This window comes from Anolis sagrei, chromosome 4 (genome assembly GCF_037176765.1).
Source record: "Anolis sagrei isolate rAnoSag1 chromosome 4, rAnoSag1.mat, whole genome shotgun sequence".
Classification (NCBI taxonomy): Eukaryota; Metazoa; Chordata; class Lepidosauria; order Squamata; family Dactyloidae; genus Anolis; species Anolis sagrei.
This window is the reverse complement of record NC_090024.1, coordinates 113261086-113279296: the sequence shown is the minus strand read 5'-3', so window position 1 is coordinate 113279296 and position 18211 is coordinate 113261086. Positions and strand designations below refer to the sequence as shown.

General features: G+C 40.7%; 1 long non-coding RNA gene across 1 annotated transcript; it reads right to left on the bottom strand.

Annotated features, from left to right (window-relative positions):
• Positions 1-328: 328 nt before the first annotated feature.
• LOC132774438 (uncharacterized) lies at positions 329-14790 on the bottom strand. The gene is made up of 5 exons (XR_010909829.1): positions 14580-14790; positions 7517-7579; positions 5530-5712; positions 2839-3039; positions 329-916 (listed from the first exon to the last, which is right to left on the bottom strand). It is a non-coding gene; the product is annotated as an uncharacterized lncRNA (long non-coding RNA).
• Positions 14791-18211: the final 3421 nt, after the last annotated feature.

Genomic DNA, 18211 nt, shown 5'->3' with positions numbered 1-18211 from the left:
TAGATGAGTTGACATGATTGAGGCCCTTTCTACATTGCCCTATATCCCAGGATCTGATCCCCAGATAATCTACCTATCCCGGATTATCTGGCAATGGAGACTCATGTAATCCAGTTCAAAGCTGATAATCAGGGATCTGATCCTGAGATACAGGACAGTGTAGAAGGGGCCTGAGATGGACTTCCCCAGTCCTATTCTTTTTTGAAACAGAACTTATAGAAGGAATGGTAGTTTATATGGTGGTTTTATGGTATTTTAGGTACAATATTATGATAAGGTCCATAGGGATGATGCCACTGTTGTGAGCTAACACGTATCAGAATGCACGTTTTTGCTTAGACTTCAAACCATGTCTTTGTCATTGCTTTAATTTCACATTCATGAACAACTTCACAAGGTTAAGATATACAGTAACATAAAACTTCAATAATCACAATTGTTTTTCATATTTTCATAGTAATAATTTGGAATTTCATCACAGGAAAATGTAAGGAGAACAGAAAGATGAAGGGATGATGAGTGACAGTAGCAACTACTTGAAATAAAGAAAAGAAGATATGGAAATTTAAGAACTGACCAAAACTTCATTCTATGTTCATCTTGAAATAATCAAAAATGGGAACAAGCAGGAAACAAGCAAAAGAAATAATCTGGGAGACAATTAAACACAATATTGAGACAACAATGTCGATTCTTGTACCAAGGCAAAGTTTTAGAAGCTTTAAAAGGGGTATTTGGCAAATGAAGAAACAATGATTGATTTAGACAGAGGCTTAATTTTATGTTTGATCTGAAAATGATCCAGATTCTTCAGGTTTCTGGTAAATGCATCCCAAGTGCGTTGATCTCCATATTCAATTAAATGTATCTGTTCAAATACATTTCTCTCTCTTGAATTTCATCCAGTTTCCAGCTGCTGAAAGAATGAAGAAAAAATAGCAGGAAATTATAGGAATTTGTGGAAAAGATAATGCTGCCATTCTTCTTAGCCAACTATCAAATATTCAAATATTATTTCTAAACTGAACAGAAGATAGGCCATTTTTATAAGGTAATCACTTATTTTCCTTTTTCTGTGAATACTTGTACTGGGACCTTTATTTATTTATTTATTTACAGCATTTCTACCCCGCTCTTCTCACGCCCGCAGGGGGACTCAGAGCGGCTAACAATGGCAATGATTTGATGCCTAGTGAAATTTTGAAAGTATCTTTTGTTTTGTTTTGTTTTGTTTTGTTTGTGGGGATTCAAAACCTGGTCTCCAGAGTTGTAATCCAATGCTCAAACCATTATTTATTTATTTATTTATTTATTTAAAACACTTATATTCCGCCCTTCTCACCCTGAAGGGGACTCAGAGAGGAACACAACATATACATGGCAAACATTCAATGCCTGGATACAATACATAAACATTAAAAAACATTTATCTAAATATTAAAATACACCATTTAAAATAACACAATTTAAAACCGTCCTAGAAATCCACATCAAATCCAATTGGCCCTGTCATCTTTCCCATTGTCGCTTCATTGACCTGTCCCGAAAACTTGGTCCTACAGCCAAGTTTTTACCATCCTTCTAAAGGACAGGAGGGAGGGGGCCGACCTGATCTCACAAGGAAGGGAGTTCCATAGCCGGGGAGCAATCACCGATAAGGCCCTGTCTCTCATCCCCCCCAATCGCGTCTGTTACAATGGTGGGACGAAAAGCAGGGCCTCCCCGGAGGATCTTAATCTCTGCGATGGTACATAGAGGCAGGTGCGTTTGGACAGGTAATTTGGGCTGGGGCTGTTTAGGGCTTTATAGGCCAAAGCCAGCACTTTGAATTGTGCCCGGTAGCAAACTGGCAGCCAGTGGAGCTGGCGTAACATGGGAGTTGTATGCTCCCTGTATGCCGCCCCAGTTATTAACCTGGCTGCCTCTCGTTGGACTATTTGAAGCTTCCGAGCACTCTTCAAAGGCAACCCCACGTGGAGTGTGTTGCAGTAGTCTATTCTAGATGTAACGAGAGTGTGGACCACCGTGGCCAAGTCTGACTTCCCAAGGTACGGGCACAGCTGGCGCACAAGTTTTAATTGTGCGAATGCTCCCCTGGCCACCGCTGCAACCTGGGATTCCAGGCTCAGTGATGAATCCAGGAGAACTCCCAAGCTGCAAACCTGTGCCTTCAAGGGGAATGTGACCTGTCCAGCACAGGTTGCGACCCTATATCCTGTTCGGCCTTGCAACTGACCAGGAGGACCTCTGTCTTGTCTGGATTCAACTTCAATTTGCTCACCCTCATCCAGACCGTCACAGCGGCCAGGCACCAGTTCAGGACTTGGACAGCCTCCTTAGCATCTGGTGGAAATGAGTGATAGAGTTGGACATCATCTGCGTACAGATGGCATCGAACTCCAAAACTCTGGATGATCTCACCCAGCGGCTTCATGTAGATGTTAAACAACATGGGGGACAATACTGAACCCTGCGGGACCCCACAGGACAATGGCTGTAGAGCCGAGCAGGAGTCCCCCAGCAACACCTTCTGGGTACGACCCTCCAGGAAGGACTGGAGCCACTGCAGAACAGTCCCTCCAAGATCCATCCCTGCAAGGCACCCCAGAAGGATACTGTGGTCTATGGTATTGAAGGCCGCTGAGAGGTCCAGGAGAATCAACAGGGACATACTGCCCCTGTCGAGCTCTCTGCGGAGATCATCCACTAAGGCGACCATGGCTGTCTCAGTTCCATGTCCCGGTCTGAATTCAAAATAATCCTACCTGTGTTTATTATTATAAGGATTTAACATAAACATGGTGTGAATTCTCTGTAACTGAACCAGGAAGAACTTACTCAGCTATATGCATCTTGGATACACCCATGGTCCTTTTACACATTGTTTTCTAAAAGGTGGTGATGATGGATCCATATGAAATCCTGCTCTGCACTCAAATTCCATCCAGTAATCAGATGCTCTCATGGATGTTGATTTAGTTATTGATTTCAGTTGTATATTGTTATCATCCATATCACTTTCATTTGCTCTACATGTTTCTGAAAAAAGAAAAACCTTCTAAGTAAAATTCAGTGAACAATTATTTTAAAATTATTAAGGCCAGGATTCAATACTCAACTTGTTTTAGCTGACTGTGAGTGCTTGTATACTGACATTATATTACAGCTTGGAAGCAGTTTGGGGTGAATCAATGTCACTGCTTGGGTGATCAAATTGACAGATCTGGCTTGAGTTCAGGAAGGTGATTACATTGAACATGGAACATTTCCCCAGTCCACTTTGAGATTCCTTACCCAATTTCCAGAGAGATGCACATCAATGCCTCAAAGGCATATAGGATAAGAGGGGCAGTGAGAATGAATTATTACCCTTTCCAGGGAGTCGATTAGCCTTTTTGGCAGCCCCTGTTCTGGATTCTAAAATGCTCTTCAGCAAGGGCAGGTTTCTCTAAAGTGCTCCACTTTTCATGGGGTCGGTTTTGCCCTGGATCTGGGATAGACTGGCATCTGCTTCATCACATTTTTTTGGGCTGAATCCAGACTTTCATGAGAGTTTTGGTTGGTGGTGTGCAGTTTGTGGCCATCACAGCCTCAAGTTGGCTTCGAACTGCATTATACAGTCAGTGTTGAGGTGTCCTGAGGGTCCATTTTAACAACTTTATCCAGCTGAGTCAACTGGAAGTTAGAATCTTACTGGTCTGAGTGTCTGTACAGTTTGCATGAACCAATTGCACAGGTGTGGATGATTATGGAGGGAATTAATCTCAGGCCTCAATTGTGTATAAGAATATATTATAGAGGAGGCCAATTATTACTTGTAAATTAAGGTAACTGCCACAACGTGAGGTATTTGAGGTACCACCGATGAGATCTGGCTTTACAGACACAGATTAATTGAGATGAGATGGTCTTCAACAAAAGATAACAAGTTTATTGTGTACAAAGCATATGGTTGCAGGCTGTTAAATAACTTATAGAACTTTGAATATCACTTGGTTTTAATATAGTCTACTCTTTCAAATAACACAGCTCGTGGCCAACTTTTACTGAGGTGAAGCTCTTTAGTGAACAATGTTTCCCACTATAACTGGCCTTCCAATTTGATCTTTCCTTGATCAAATCTCTGATCTCTAGTCCTTCCTTGACTAGGGATCCTAACAGGCTTCCTTTAGTCTTCCTTGACTAAAGAAACTGGTCAGGTTTCTTTCTTCAGCCCTTCTAGACTGAAAAACCTCCAGCTGCTCACACACACCTCTCTCCCAGGCTTTTCAAGCCTCCACTCTCTCTCAAAAACTCTGGTCCTTTTCCAAAGACGCCTATATCGTTTCCTGCTTGGCTCCGCCCACTTCTCACTCTCCTGAGCTAGCCTGCCTGGTCTCCTTGGCAACGCTCACTGTGGATAATATGTTTTGATGACATGTTGCCAGTTTGACTTTCAGCTAAGAGAAATAGTGAGTTAACAATGGAAGTAAACTCATTGTTTGCTTCTGGCCTTTCTCCTAATATTATCCCAATATCAAAGAGAGCAATCCTATCCACATAGCTGATATCTCTCTCTATGCACAGGATTTCTTTCTTCAGACGTTCATGCTTAGTATGGGAACCTTGGCTGATTAGGGAAACAATGTGAATTGTAGAAGGCAATGACCCGGAAGGGGGATGGGAGCTGTCCTGTGTCAAAGAACTCAAAAACTAGGCCCTAATTTAATTCAAAACCAAGTTTGCACAGTAGTGATTTGCCTTCCTTTGTATCAGTAATGAAACTACTACTACTTACTTTGGTCCTAGCTAGTAATCAGGAATGGAGGTTTAATAATCTAAATGAAGATAGGGGTCACCACTTGTTCTTATTTATTATCATTTAAAACATGTATATCTCATCCTTCTTGACCTCCGTGGAAGGACTTGGAATGGCTTCCAAACAGACAACATTTTGACACATAATAAAAATAATTATAAATATACATTAAGAATCCGCTCACCAGATTAAAATCACCAGAATTAAAATCATCATCCAAAGCAGTCCAAATCATCATCCAAAGCAGTCCAAGAACTGCTTTAGATGAACCACATCAAATGAAAATCTACCCAAAGTACATATGTGATTGAGGAATGCCTCCAATGCACAGTTTTTGCTTCAATTGGTGTTTGAAGCAAAAACTTGTTTCTATTAATATGAGCCAACATTTTATATTTTTGCTATTATACTGTAATCATATACAGGACATGCATTAAAACTCCACAGCTTGATTCAAGCTCAGTTCACAACAGCTATAGTGCAATAACAAGGAACCAATACTACCTATCCAATGATGTCTTCAGCAACATCCATATATATGCTTTAAAATCAAACTGACTGTTGCCTTTTTGTACAAAGCAATGTTCTAGTGATAGTCAGACTTAACTTTAATCTTTTACACCACATCAAATGGGATATTACAGAAAATACCCGTGCCTGTCTTAGATTTTTTATTCAAGGTCCTCCCCCACTAGTAACAGAGTAATCAGATTTATATATTTTACACTTACGCACACATCTGGGCACGCCTCTCCAGTGACCATTTGAACACCTTGCAATTGGAGTGCCTTCCATTACATACAGTCTATAGCACTGGTATATCACAGTTGCACCTGAAAAGTATTCATGTGCTTGGCGAGCAATAAGCATTGCATTATCAATAGCTGGTGGAGGGCCACATTTTGCTGGAATCTCTATAATGGAAACATCGAAGAATATAATTTTAATAATAATGGCCAAATGGAACGTCTTTGGTGTGAACCGAGACCTCTGTCTTTGTCATTACTAGAATTCTTTCAGTTTTTAAGCATATTATTATTATTATCATCATCATCATCATCATCATCATCATTAAACTTTATTTGTACCCCGCTAGCATCTCCCGAAGGACTCGATGCGGCTTACAAAGGCCAAGGCCTCAACACAACAACAGCATAACAAAACTGTCAGAATAGTTGTAGTTATTTCACATGTATGTTTTTCAATGTGTTTGTATTAGCATTGCAATGTATTAGTATTGCTTCTCAAAGATGGATTCAGTCATGTTCATTTATTGTTCAGTTTACATATGCAGTAGAATTGTTATTGTTACAAAGTTACAGGCCAGACAGTGAAACTGTGATAACACAAAATTCCTTTGCCCTGAGAAAACTAGGGAGTGTACCAGCCAAGAACATAGATAACACGGAAGGGCGGATCTCTCGTTTGCTGTGTGTTTTTCTTGCTATGCTTTGTTCGTCGCCATCTTTTAGTCTCATCATGTAGTCTTTTGTGTATAGACGCTTTAAGTAAAAGCTACCTTGAAACTTAAGAAGAATGCTGACTGAGTTTGTTTATTTTGAAACCTCACGCTTGCTGTGCCGAGACTGGAGAGTCTAACTCTGACAAAAACAACTCAAAGCAAAATAAAAAACATAAAGCAATAACAACAAAGCATTACACCGTAACACAGTAAAAACTAGGGCCCGGCCAAGTAATGGGTACAGAATTAAAAAGTGCTGGGTGTGACAGGTGGCATGTTGGATTTCAGGACAAGTGCAATGTGCAGAGAATCTTAAAATTCTAATAAAGTGCTTCTGGGACATAATGCTGGAGTTTTCCTATTCCGGAAAGGCACATCGGAATAGCCAGGTCTTCAAGCTCTTCCTGAAGACTGCCAACGTGGGTGCTAGTCTGATGTCTTTGGGGAGGGTGTTCCAAAGTCGGGGGGCAACCACAGAAAAGGCCCTGTCCCTCGTCCCCACCAAACGCGCCTGCGACGCAGGTGGGATCGCAAGCAGGGCCTCTCCGGATGAACGAAGGGAACGCGTGGGTTCATAGACGGAGATGCGGTCACGCATACAATTATATCACAATTTAAATGTGCAAACTATTGATTGGTGTGACATTACTAGATAAAGGTTAAAGGTTAAAATGGTTAGAGAACTTATGCTCAAGAGTTAAAAAATCTGAGTTTGGAAATGCTGGGAATACTTCTTGGGTATATATGCCTTACCTTACTTAAACTTAATAAAATTCTAAATGTATCTAAAATACAAGCCAATGATATATTTCTTCCCAAGCAGCGTTAGGTTTGAACTTGGGTTATTTTGTGGGTGGAGGGTGGGGTAGATTGGATGTCATTGAGGGAGTGTTAAGCAAGACCACTATGTTGGATGGACATTTTGACAATTTTTGAGGTCATTGGGAGCAAAAACAAAAACACATACAAACCACATAAATGCCAATGGAAAATATAATTTCGAATAGCTGGTCTGGGGACTTTGGGACCACAAAATATTTTCTTTATTTCTGCTGTAAGGTCATTCTCATCATATGGATTGGTGGACAAAGTTACAGAGGCAACGATTCAATGCCCAAGAACATCATAAAATATTTAAAACATTAATACATAGTATAAAACCATAACAAGAGTAATAAAAACATAAGCCATTTATGTCTCCTAATTTTAAATTGTTAAACTGTTTTAAGTTTTAAGCTGTTGAAGTTTAATCTTACCTGGATCAGTCAAGAGGTTCACCAAGTCCTCATGAACAACTTGTTGCTGTTGGTATACTGGAACTGAAAAAGAAGGGGAAAAGAAGAATGTGGGGAAAAATTACTCGGCTACAGTATTGTCTAGCCTTTCAGAAAGCAGACAGCTTAACTTTATTTGTGATAAATAAAGATTGTGATAAATAAAGATTGTGGCGCAGCTGGCTGAGTGTCATCTGCATTAAGATTACTCTGACCAAAAGGTCATGAATTCGAAGCCAGCCCGGTTGGAGTGGGTTTCCAACCAATTGTGTGTAGCCTGTTGTCAACCTTTGCAACCCAAAAGACAGTTGCATCTGTCAAGTAGGAAAATAAGGTACCACCTTAAAGTGTGGGGAGGCTAAATTAACTGATTTATGAGGCCATAAAGAAGACTCCAGCAACTATTAGTATGGGCATCGGAAGAGGAGCAAGTTAAGGAAGTTATGATTAAATGGGCCAAAATGATAGGACGCACAATAACAATGGCGGAATGGGAGGAGATCTGGAGAAAAAAAACTAAAATATGCATATGCTTCGGAGATAAAAGAAAATTGGGTTAAAATGTTTTATCTATGGTATCAGACACCGGAAAAAATGGTGAAATACAGTAAGGGAAGGGTTGACAGGAAGTGTTGGCGATGTGGAAAGAAATTGGGAACTTTCAGGCACATGTGGTGGGATTGTAAGATCGTTAAAAAGTTCTGGAAAGAGGTACATCACAAGATAAAAGAGATACTACAAATTAACCTGGAATTTAGACCAGAACACTTCCTGCTGGGAATGAATAACCCTACCATAGATAAAAACGACGAAAAAATTATGTTCTACCTCACCACGGCAGCGCGAATAAGTGTGGCCCGACTATAGAAAAACAAGGAAACAGCGGACTTCAATCAGTGGATGAGTAAGTCCATGGATATCATGAACATGGACTTACTAACACAGACATTAAGGAAAAGTGAACGGACAAAAGAAAACACTGACTGGAGTAAATTCATAACCTTCCTAAAGAAAAACAGCAGGAAATGTTGACAGAACATGAAAGAAGGAGCAACCCTAAGAATAGATATTAAATAAGAGAGCAACCGACATATAAGACATTAGTTAGTTATAAAAGAAATCAGAAAGTGTACGCTTAAGCACCCTGGAAGTCAAGATGAAAGTAAATGTGTTATATGTATGTAGGTTTTCGTATGTTGTTTGTTATTAGGCAAAGATCAAAGCTTTAATTGATGTGCTAAAACAGATCCGATAAAGAGGGTGGGAGGGAGGGGTGGCATATAGTTTAAGGTTAATGAAACACCAGTTCCCTGTAACAATGTAAACTATAAGACCCTAGAGGAAAGGTAGTAATCAGGCAACATAACAGGGGAAAACATGAATGTTGGACACGTGGATCAAGTGGGTATTTATTATACGTAGTGTCGAAGTACTGTATGTTTATGTATGTTTTTGTATGTATGTATGTTTGCTGGGGCAAACACTGCCCCTTTTTATACTATAAATCAATAAAAAATATTTTTTTTTTAAAAAAAAGAAGACTCCAGCAAGTATTCCAGCGGGGGATGCGGGAATGAGGAAGTGCTTCATCAGCATCGCAGATGGACACTTAAAGCAACAGCCTCCCTGGTGGCCAGAAAAAGTTAAATAGCCTCTGTGTATGTCTGTATATGTTGTATGTTAAAATTGGCATTGAATGTTTGCCATATATGTGTACACTGTAATCCGCCCTGAGTCCCCTGCGGGGTGAGAAGGGCAGAATATGAAAGCTGTAAATAAATAAATATTTATTTATTTATTTACTTCTTTGTAAAGGATTTCTGCATTTTCAATCTCTATCGATTATTGTCACATGTTCCCCCTTGCCTAAGATAACACGAATAATGACTATTTCACATTCTCTTTTTTGAGCTTGACCATTGAACTTCCTGTTAAGGACACAGATTTCTTCATCTAGCAATCTTTCACGCACCTCCAGACAGAAGGAGCCAATGGATGGCTGGAGTGGAGCACTTGAATCCCCCCGTGTAGAACCAGTTGGTTCCGGCTGCCATTCTTGCCAGGTGGAAGAGGGGAGGGACCTTCCAAACCTTCCTACAGGTAGCCCCCTCCCCCCTGCATTCGACCTTCCACACCTTGGCACCCCTCCATTCTGGGGTGAAGAGAATTTTGGATTTATGGCTTAGGGGGTTCCCAAAATATCTTCCTTAGGGCGTTCCTTGGGGGAGGGTTGCCTCTCCCCTATGGGGCTTTATGGTTCGGGGAGGGAGGACCCTCCGACGGCCTTCCAGTAATGACCAGCTGGGACAGCAAGCCATCTATGTGGACTGCGCCCTGGGCCAGGTGTTTCGTCCAGTGGTTGGTTTGGCAGGTCGTCCCAGAAATCACAACATTACCCATGTTGCAGTGCCCCCCCCCCCACACAACTAGTCAATTAGTTCACTTATCAGTTTCTAATTGGGTCAATAAATGGCCCATTTATTTCTCCACATCTTGTGTCTGGTCTCTTATTTCACAGTGGGGATTCAAAGATTCTCTACTGCAATTCTATGAAGATTGTGACCACAGAATCATGCTGGAAGATCTAGAGATTTAGAAATAAGGCTCGAAAATCAATTTTGCATCATCAGCATGAAGAAGGATGAAAACATTTGTTCAGTCATTCTTTAGTGGATGGGATGATAAAAGCTAAAACCAAAACAACAAACATTTTGTTTTTAGCTAAGAGGAAGACCAGGTTCTCACGGTCTATGTTGTATGTTATGCTTAGTTGTATGTTGTTTGATTAATGATTTGGTTTATGCATGTAAGACATTGAATGTTGACATTATTTTTGTAAACTGCTTTGAGTCCTGCGTTGAGATAAATACTGTAAACAAACAAATAAATAAATAAGATAATTGATAAGGTAGAATCATAAATAGGTTCTTGTGGGTTTTTTCGGGCTATAGGGCCATGTTCTAGAGGCATTTTTTCCTGACGTTTCGCCTGCATCTATGGCAAGCATCCTCAGAGGTAGTGACCTCACTACCTCTGAGGATGCTTGCCATAGATGCAGGCGAAACGTCAGGAAAAAATGCCTCTAGAACATGGCCCTATAGCCCGAAAAAACCCACAAGAACCTAGTGATTCCAGCCGAGAATCATAAATATTTTTATATGTAGTTTTACTATGCTGTATGTTACAGATTCCAGGAGCAATATATTAAATCCAGAACAGAACAAAAATTGGAAGCAATGACCCACTTTTTTCGTTACAGTAGGCAACTTTATCTCAGCAGCTTATCTGAAAGGAATCGACCAGATACTAACAGAAACACAAACACTGAAGGATTCTAACCTTGTATTTTAATTGGCTAGAGATTTAACAAATCTCACTGTTTCCTGAAACAGGCTGTGCTTTTACAATTTTCCTCTTTTAAGCATACAGTGATCTGAATTCCAGCTTTATAAGCAACAGCATCCACCCCCACAGAAAAGCACTTTCTTCCTTGAAAAATGTTTTATTTACTTATACTGACCTGTTTTCAAAGTAGAGCATAGAAAGAAAGAAACAAACAAAAACCAGAGAGCTCATATTGTTATTGAGCCACGGTAAACCCCCACCCCCACCTCCAACCAGAAGATTTAAAGTTCACAAAGGGCTCCACAATAAAAAATATGCATTTTAAAATTAATAAAACCACTTTTCCTGACTTTCATAAGTTTGAGGCATCAAGAGCAGACCAGTGACAGCTTCATCCGCTAAAGACTCTATCGTATCTAACCTTTTAATAAATTGCATCTGTTTTTCATGATTTTCTGTGTAATTTTTATCCTTTGACTTTTTCCTATATAACTACCTTATTCAATGTATAGAGATGTAGTCCAGAGACAGTCAAACTTCTGTGACCCTTCTGAGATAATTCCCTGAGAACAGGAAAGCTGGACAAACCCCTCTGGCCATTACCCAAGCCAGGTAACAACCTGGTTTACAGTCCATATCTATGTAAAAATATGTAACTTCCTGTGCCAGCTTAGATAAGCCCAAAACTGTTTGGGTAGCTGAATGGTCTACCTTAGGCTGAGAGATTGTTCCACATGGAAAAAGAGATTATGTTCATTTGTTAACTCTTTTATTTAATTTTATTTAATTAGATTTAAATTACCGCTTAGATTACAGCAACACACTCTATGTGGGTTTGCCTTTGAAGACTGTTTGGAAACTCCAACTATTCAAGCGGGAGGCAGCCAGACTGCTCACCGGAACATCATACAGGGATCATACCACCCCCCCCCCTGTTGTGTCAGCTCCACTGGCTGCCGATCCAATTCTGAGCACAATTCAAGGTGCTGGTTTTGACCTACAAAACCCTATACGGTTCCGGCCCAGTGTATCTGTCTGAACGGATCTCCCGCTACGTCCCACCCCGGAATCTAAGATCTTCTGGGGAGGCCCTGCTCTCGACCCCGCCTCTATCACAAGTGAGATTGGCAGAGACGAGGAGCAGGGCCTTCTCGGTGGCAGCCCCCCACCTGTGGAATTCACTCCCCGGGGAAATTAGATCAGCAACATCACTCCTTTCCTTCAGGAAAAAACTGAAAACATGGATTTGGGACCAGGCATTCAGACAATCTGGCTGATATAGAAAGGACTTTCACAAAGGATAGGAATTGACTAATGGAATGGTATTATGGAACTCTGAAAGACGAACACTGAGCATGAGAATAGTTTTATTGATGTGTTATATACTGATTGTTTTTAACTGTGATAATTGTTTTAACTATGGTTTTATACGTTATGTGTATGTTGTGCAGGCATCGAATTATGCCTTTCTGTAAGCCGCCCTGAGTCCCCCCTCGGGGGTTGAGAAGGGCGGGGTAGAAGTACCCGAAATAAATAATAAATAATAAATTAATAACCAAGCCTCTGATGGCCCAGAATCACCTTTGTTCCAGGAGTCTCGCAACTTTGTTTTCTGGAGATCACATCTTTGCTCAAACTGGAATTGAACAGTTGAGCTAATCAGTGGCTTATTAACATTTCTTTGACACTGTCTTCCTGGATTATGCCTCCTCTCAGGATGGCATCACACCAGCTGATTGGTCCCTAACCCAGCCAATCCCCAACTGTCATTTTCTTGCCAAAAAGAATTCCCACCTCATGGCGGACATCAACAGAATTCCCAGCCAATCAGGGCATTGATCCAGACGGGCCCATTTTCAGCCTATCAGGGAAGGAGGTTTGAATAGCTGCCAAACTGTACAAGAAATGTTGTTTGTTCTTTGTTTGTTTATGCTTGTATAGGTTGTTGTAGGTTTTTCCGGGCTATATGGCCATGTTCTGGAGGCAATTTTTCTCCTGACGTTTCGCCTGCATCTATGGCAAGCATCCTCAGAGGTAGTGAGGTCTGTTGGAAGTAGGAAAAATGGGTTTATATATCTGTGGAATGACCAGGGTGAGACAAAGGACTTTTGTCTGCTAGGGCTAGATATGAATGTTTCAGCTGATCACCTTGATTAGCATTCAATGACTTGGAAGTGCCCGGGGGGAATCCCTTGTTGAGAGTGATTTTATGTGCCTGTTTGTTTCCCCTCTGTTGTTTTGCTGTTGTGATTTTTGAGTCCTTTAATATTGGTAGCCAGATTTTGTTCATTTTCATGGTTTCTTCCTTTCTGTTGAAATTGCTTATATATTTTGAGACATCATGTTGTACTTGCATCCCTTTTGGCCTAATTGTATGAAACTTCTGTGATTTGTCTTCAAACTGGTAATTTGTTTTTCTCTCCTGGCCCTTTTGGTTTAGCATACACTTACCAGGCATGGGTACTCTTATCAACAATCCTAGCTAAACCACTACAATATCAGTATTCTGTGAAGCTGGAAATGTTTCAATAGGACTCTATTTAGATGTTTAACAAATGATTCTACTAACAGTTCTTTCAAAGGTCTTTTACCATTTCAGTTTCCATCATATTAATTATTTCCTCTTGGCCATAGCATAGAATCCATCTTTTTCATTCTAGAAAAATGGATATTAAAGTACCCTTTGAGGAAGCTACCTAGGTCATAATCCAGTAAAGCGCTTCTCCAAATTGACACTATTTTGACAACTGGAAACAGGAAGGAAGCAATCCTCCTTCCCTGCTTCATGCTCCCATATAATCTAAGAAAATGCTCCAGATGGCTTGGGACAGCTCTCAGCAGATTTTCAAAGTTACCAAGTTTGCAGAGGGAGAGAGATGGAAATTGTTTTAAACAATGGATGTGTTTATACTGCAAAATGAATGCAGTTTGACACCACCACTACTGCCATGGGTCAGTGCTATGGACTCATAAGTTTAGTTCAGAGGCAGCCCTAGGTAATTTTCAACGGTAAGCAAACAGTATTTTGCCCCCCCCCCCCCCCAGCCAATCACTGATATATATTTTCTGTTCATCGTGGGAGTTCTGTGTGCCATATTTGGTTCAATTCCATCGTTGGTGGAGTTCAGAATGCTCTTTGATTGTAGGTAAACTATACATCCCAGTAACTACAACTCACATATGTCAAGGTCTATTTCCCCCCAAGAGCACCTCAAGAGTGCCCTGGGCAAAATCAACTGTACTGGAAATGCTTACTTTGCGTAATGGGTTGAGCCGCCCCTGGCTAAAATCAACTGTACTGCAAATGCTTACTTTGCGTAATGGGTTGAGCCGCCCCTGGTTTAGTTTGATGATTCATCATAATTATTTGAAAGAGAAAGCTAAAGACCCTGTAAAACTACAGCTCCCATGATTCCATAGCACATAGTATGATTCCTCAAAGAAAAAAGGAGATTCCATCTGTGGTGGAGGCTCCTTCTTTGGAAGCTTTTAAACAGAGGCTGGATGGCCATCTGTCGGGGGTGATTTGAATTTGATTATCCTGCTTCTTGACATGGGGTTGGACTGGATGGCCCATGAGGTCTCTTCTAACTCTATGATTCTATGATTCTATGATTCTAACTCCAATAAAAAAATATTTCTGTACATTTTAACACATTGCCGGTTATTATTTTTGATTTCAAGTTCAAGAGCAACTTACCTTTCTGTGCTGAACTGAACCATAGCAACAGCAGAATCGTGGAGCCCAGCAAATATAATGCCATTTCAGAACTTCCCCAAAGTCTTCTCACTGTGTCCCCAATGGCTTCTGTCTGGCTTGTTCTAATACTCTGTTGGGTGGAGTCTGGATTTTTTAAAATCTATTCCAAGGAATTGCCTTGTTTATGACTTCTTCTACAGTCATGCCCTTTTTAACTCAATTGCAACACACAGGCACACACAAAACCTTCTATTTAGGGACAAGGAATTATGCAAACAGTGCTTACCCAAGCAGTCTTTGCCCTTGTTTTTCACAAGAGCTTCTGCTATTTCTCTTTGCTTTCAAGTTTTCACATTTTAAAACTAATCTAACAAATCAAAGCATTAGCAATTTTTTGCTATCACAGATACAAAGTGCCCAAAGAAATAAATTTCCCCCTTGACAATGCATCTTTATGAGGTTCATTCTCATGACTTTTTCAATTATTTTAGACAACTTTTTCATATAATTGTAACATTCCTTTGTCCCCGTCCCCACCCCACCCCCACTGCTTTTTGTGGATAATCCAAGAAGGCAGAGGAGGGGAAAACTGCTAGTCATAGGCCATATGTGGCCCTGGCTTCCACTTTAATAATACCTGAAGCTCTGTTGTAGTACAGTGTGATAGTAATGTTACTACTACTGGTAGAAGGGAGAAGAGGGCTGCGCAGGTTTTGGAGGAGGAGGAGCAGCGAAAGCGGATTAGAGACATATTCATGGCTCCAACTGATTCTGAATCCTTCGAGGGTTTCTCAGACTGTGAAATGGAGGAAGGAAAGGAAAGCAGGGGAGTTAAGCGGGCTACTTGTGAACAAGAATCTGATGAGGAGCTCCAAAGGAAGCGTATCCGTGATATACTTAGTGCTCCAACAGAAGATGAAGATTTTATGGGTTTTGAAAGGAGTGATGGGACTGAGAGTGACATTGAGGAGGAGGGTGATTTGGACTGGACCCGTGTACAGGAAATTAGGGATATCTGTACTCAGCCTACCTCCAGTGATGACTTTGAGGGGTTTGCAGAAGAGTGGCAATCGGGGAACACTTGGGAGGACCTAAGTCTTGACAGATGCTGGCAAAGGTGGAGAGATGGGAGGCAGTGCTCATCTGCAGGGAATGGGGCAGCTGAAAGTGATGACGAAAGGGTGGGGAGCAGTTCATCCTCTGATGAGGAGTTATAGGATATAAGTTGGTTTGGTTTCAATGGATCTTTGCAGAAGGCAAAGTGTCTTTTTGGGTGTGTATCTTTGTTATTGCCATTACTCTTAAACTTGGGTCCTTGGATTACAGATCTTCGTGTTTCCGTGACTTCTGGCTGATACTTCGTAAGTGCTGACTACAACTTTCCCTGTTTGACTACAGACGGTGTTTTGACAACAACTACGCTTTTTGGACTGCTTCTTCTTACTTCGGATGTGCCTGGACTACGAACTGCCTTTGGACTCTGATTTTGCTTGCTCCCACATTGTTTTTTGGTGCCTTTTGGACATTTTGAATTACAAGCAGATTGTTGTATATTTTCGTTATCACAGATTATACTCCAGGATAATCCGGATTATATTTAAGTTGAGTTTTTTTACATAGCAGTTGCTATAGACTTTTAGTTTGTGCTAGAGACACTGAAGCAAGTGTCTCTAAAGCCTTTTTGTGTTCAATAAACCTGTGTTTGGACCTTTTATAGTGTGTTTGGCGTTCTTGAGGCTTCTGGGTCTTGACAAGCTCACTTCTGCAGTCCTTGCTGATTATGAAAAAAAAGCCAAAATAGCTGAATAGTGCCTTCTAACTGTTAATATGGAAACATTACCCAGATATAACCCCTTTTCTTAATAAACAAAAACAAAAAAAACAGAAGAATAATAGCTGAAATCGACACAGTGACACAGAAGCCCTTCTAAGCAAAAGATTAAGAGAAAAGATCCCATTTGATATTTGGCAGCAGTTGGCAGTTGCTGGATAATCATATTTCATTGATGGTGCCTCTAATTCGATAGATAAGTAGAATACAAATGTTTGTGACATTATCCATTGGTAGCACATAATACGCATATATGATAGCAGTATGAGAAGACGAAAGAAGGTGAAAGAAGAAAGTGCAAAAGCTGGGTTGCAGCTAAACATAAAAAAAACAAGATTATGACAACAGGAATGATTGATAACTGTCAAATAGAGGGAGAAAACGTGAAGGCAGTGACAGACTGTATTTCTAGGTGCAAAGGTTACTGCAGACACAGACTGCAGCCAGTAAATCAGAAGATGTTTACTTCTTGGTAGGAGAGCAATGACCAATCTCAATAAAATAGTGAAGAGTAGAGACATAACATTAGCAATGAAGATCCGCATAGTAAAAGCAATAGTATTCCCTGTAGTCACCTACAGATGTGAGAGCTGGACCATAGGGAAGGTTGAGAGAATGAAGAGAGATGCTTTTGAACTGTGGTGTTGGAGGAAAATTCTGAGAGTGCCTTGGACTACGAGAAGATCCAACCAGTTCATACTTCAGGAAATTACAATGTATTGTAATGTAATATAGCTGAGTCATGCACTGCTAATAGGCTTCTATTGGAAATGCTGAGTCATGCATTAACTGTATATAGGACATCATTTGGGGAATGTGTTTTGGCCTGGTCCAAATGAGTGTTAATGATGCAATCCTGGGTTTGAGTTAAGTCAATGAGTTGGGAACCAATCAGAGATTGCTATGTGTAAATATACAGAATTGTATATAAGAAAGTCATGTATAGTGTATTCTTTCTCTCCTTGTGCTGTGATGCTGTTTGCCGAAGGCTCTGTGTAACTGATTAAAGGAACCTGTCTGCTAAGACAAGATATAACCGTGTGCTGTGGTAAGTTTGTAGTGTCATCTAGATTGGGAGGGGGGGACAATGGTAAAACTGACAATAGCCAGGCATGCGCTCAAGTGTCTGTAAAGAGTTCCAGAGTGACTGCAGTCTGTGGGGGCAGTTGACTGAAAATACTGTGCAGGAAGAAGCTACTGGAAAGTACTGAAGTTGTGCAACTGATCTGCTGCTGAATTGTGAGATAAAGCGTGACAGCCTGACTGTTCATTGGAGGGAAGGATATTAGAGGTAAAGATGAAGTATTTTGGCCACAAAATGAGAAGACAGGAAAGCTTATAGAAGACAATGATGCTGGGGAAAATGGAGGGAAAAAGGAAGAGGGGCCGACCAAGAGCAAGATGGATGGATGGCATCCTTGAAGTGACTGGCTTGACCCTGAAGGAGCTGGGGTGGTGATGGCCAACAGAGAGCTCTGGCGTGGGATGGTTCATGAGGTCATGACGAGTCAGAAGCGACTGAACTAATAAACAACAACATGAAAAGATGAAACACACCTTATTGAGGAACTGACATATTTTCCAAAAATATGGTACATTTGGCTAATTCTTTCAGCAGTCTTGAAAAACACTTTAAAGCTTTTAAAATACTGAATTGTCGTAGTACTGTAAAAAGTAAGATTATTTAGTAGGAAGCGGTATGTATGGAGAGGTGAGACACACCTGGCATTTCATTATTTAAGATGATCCTAGCATTAATTTGAAATGAAAAGAGTAGATAAAATGGGCTGGTGATTTTATC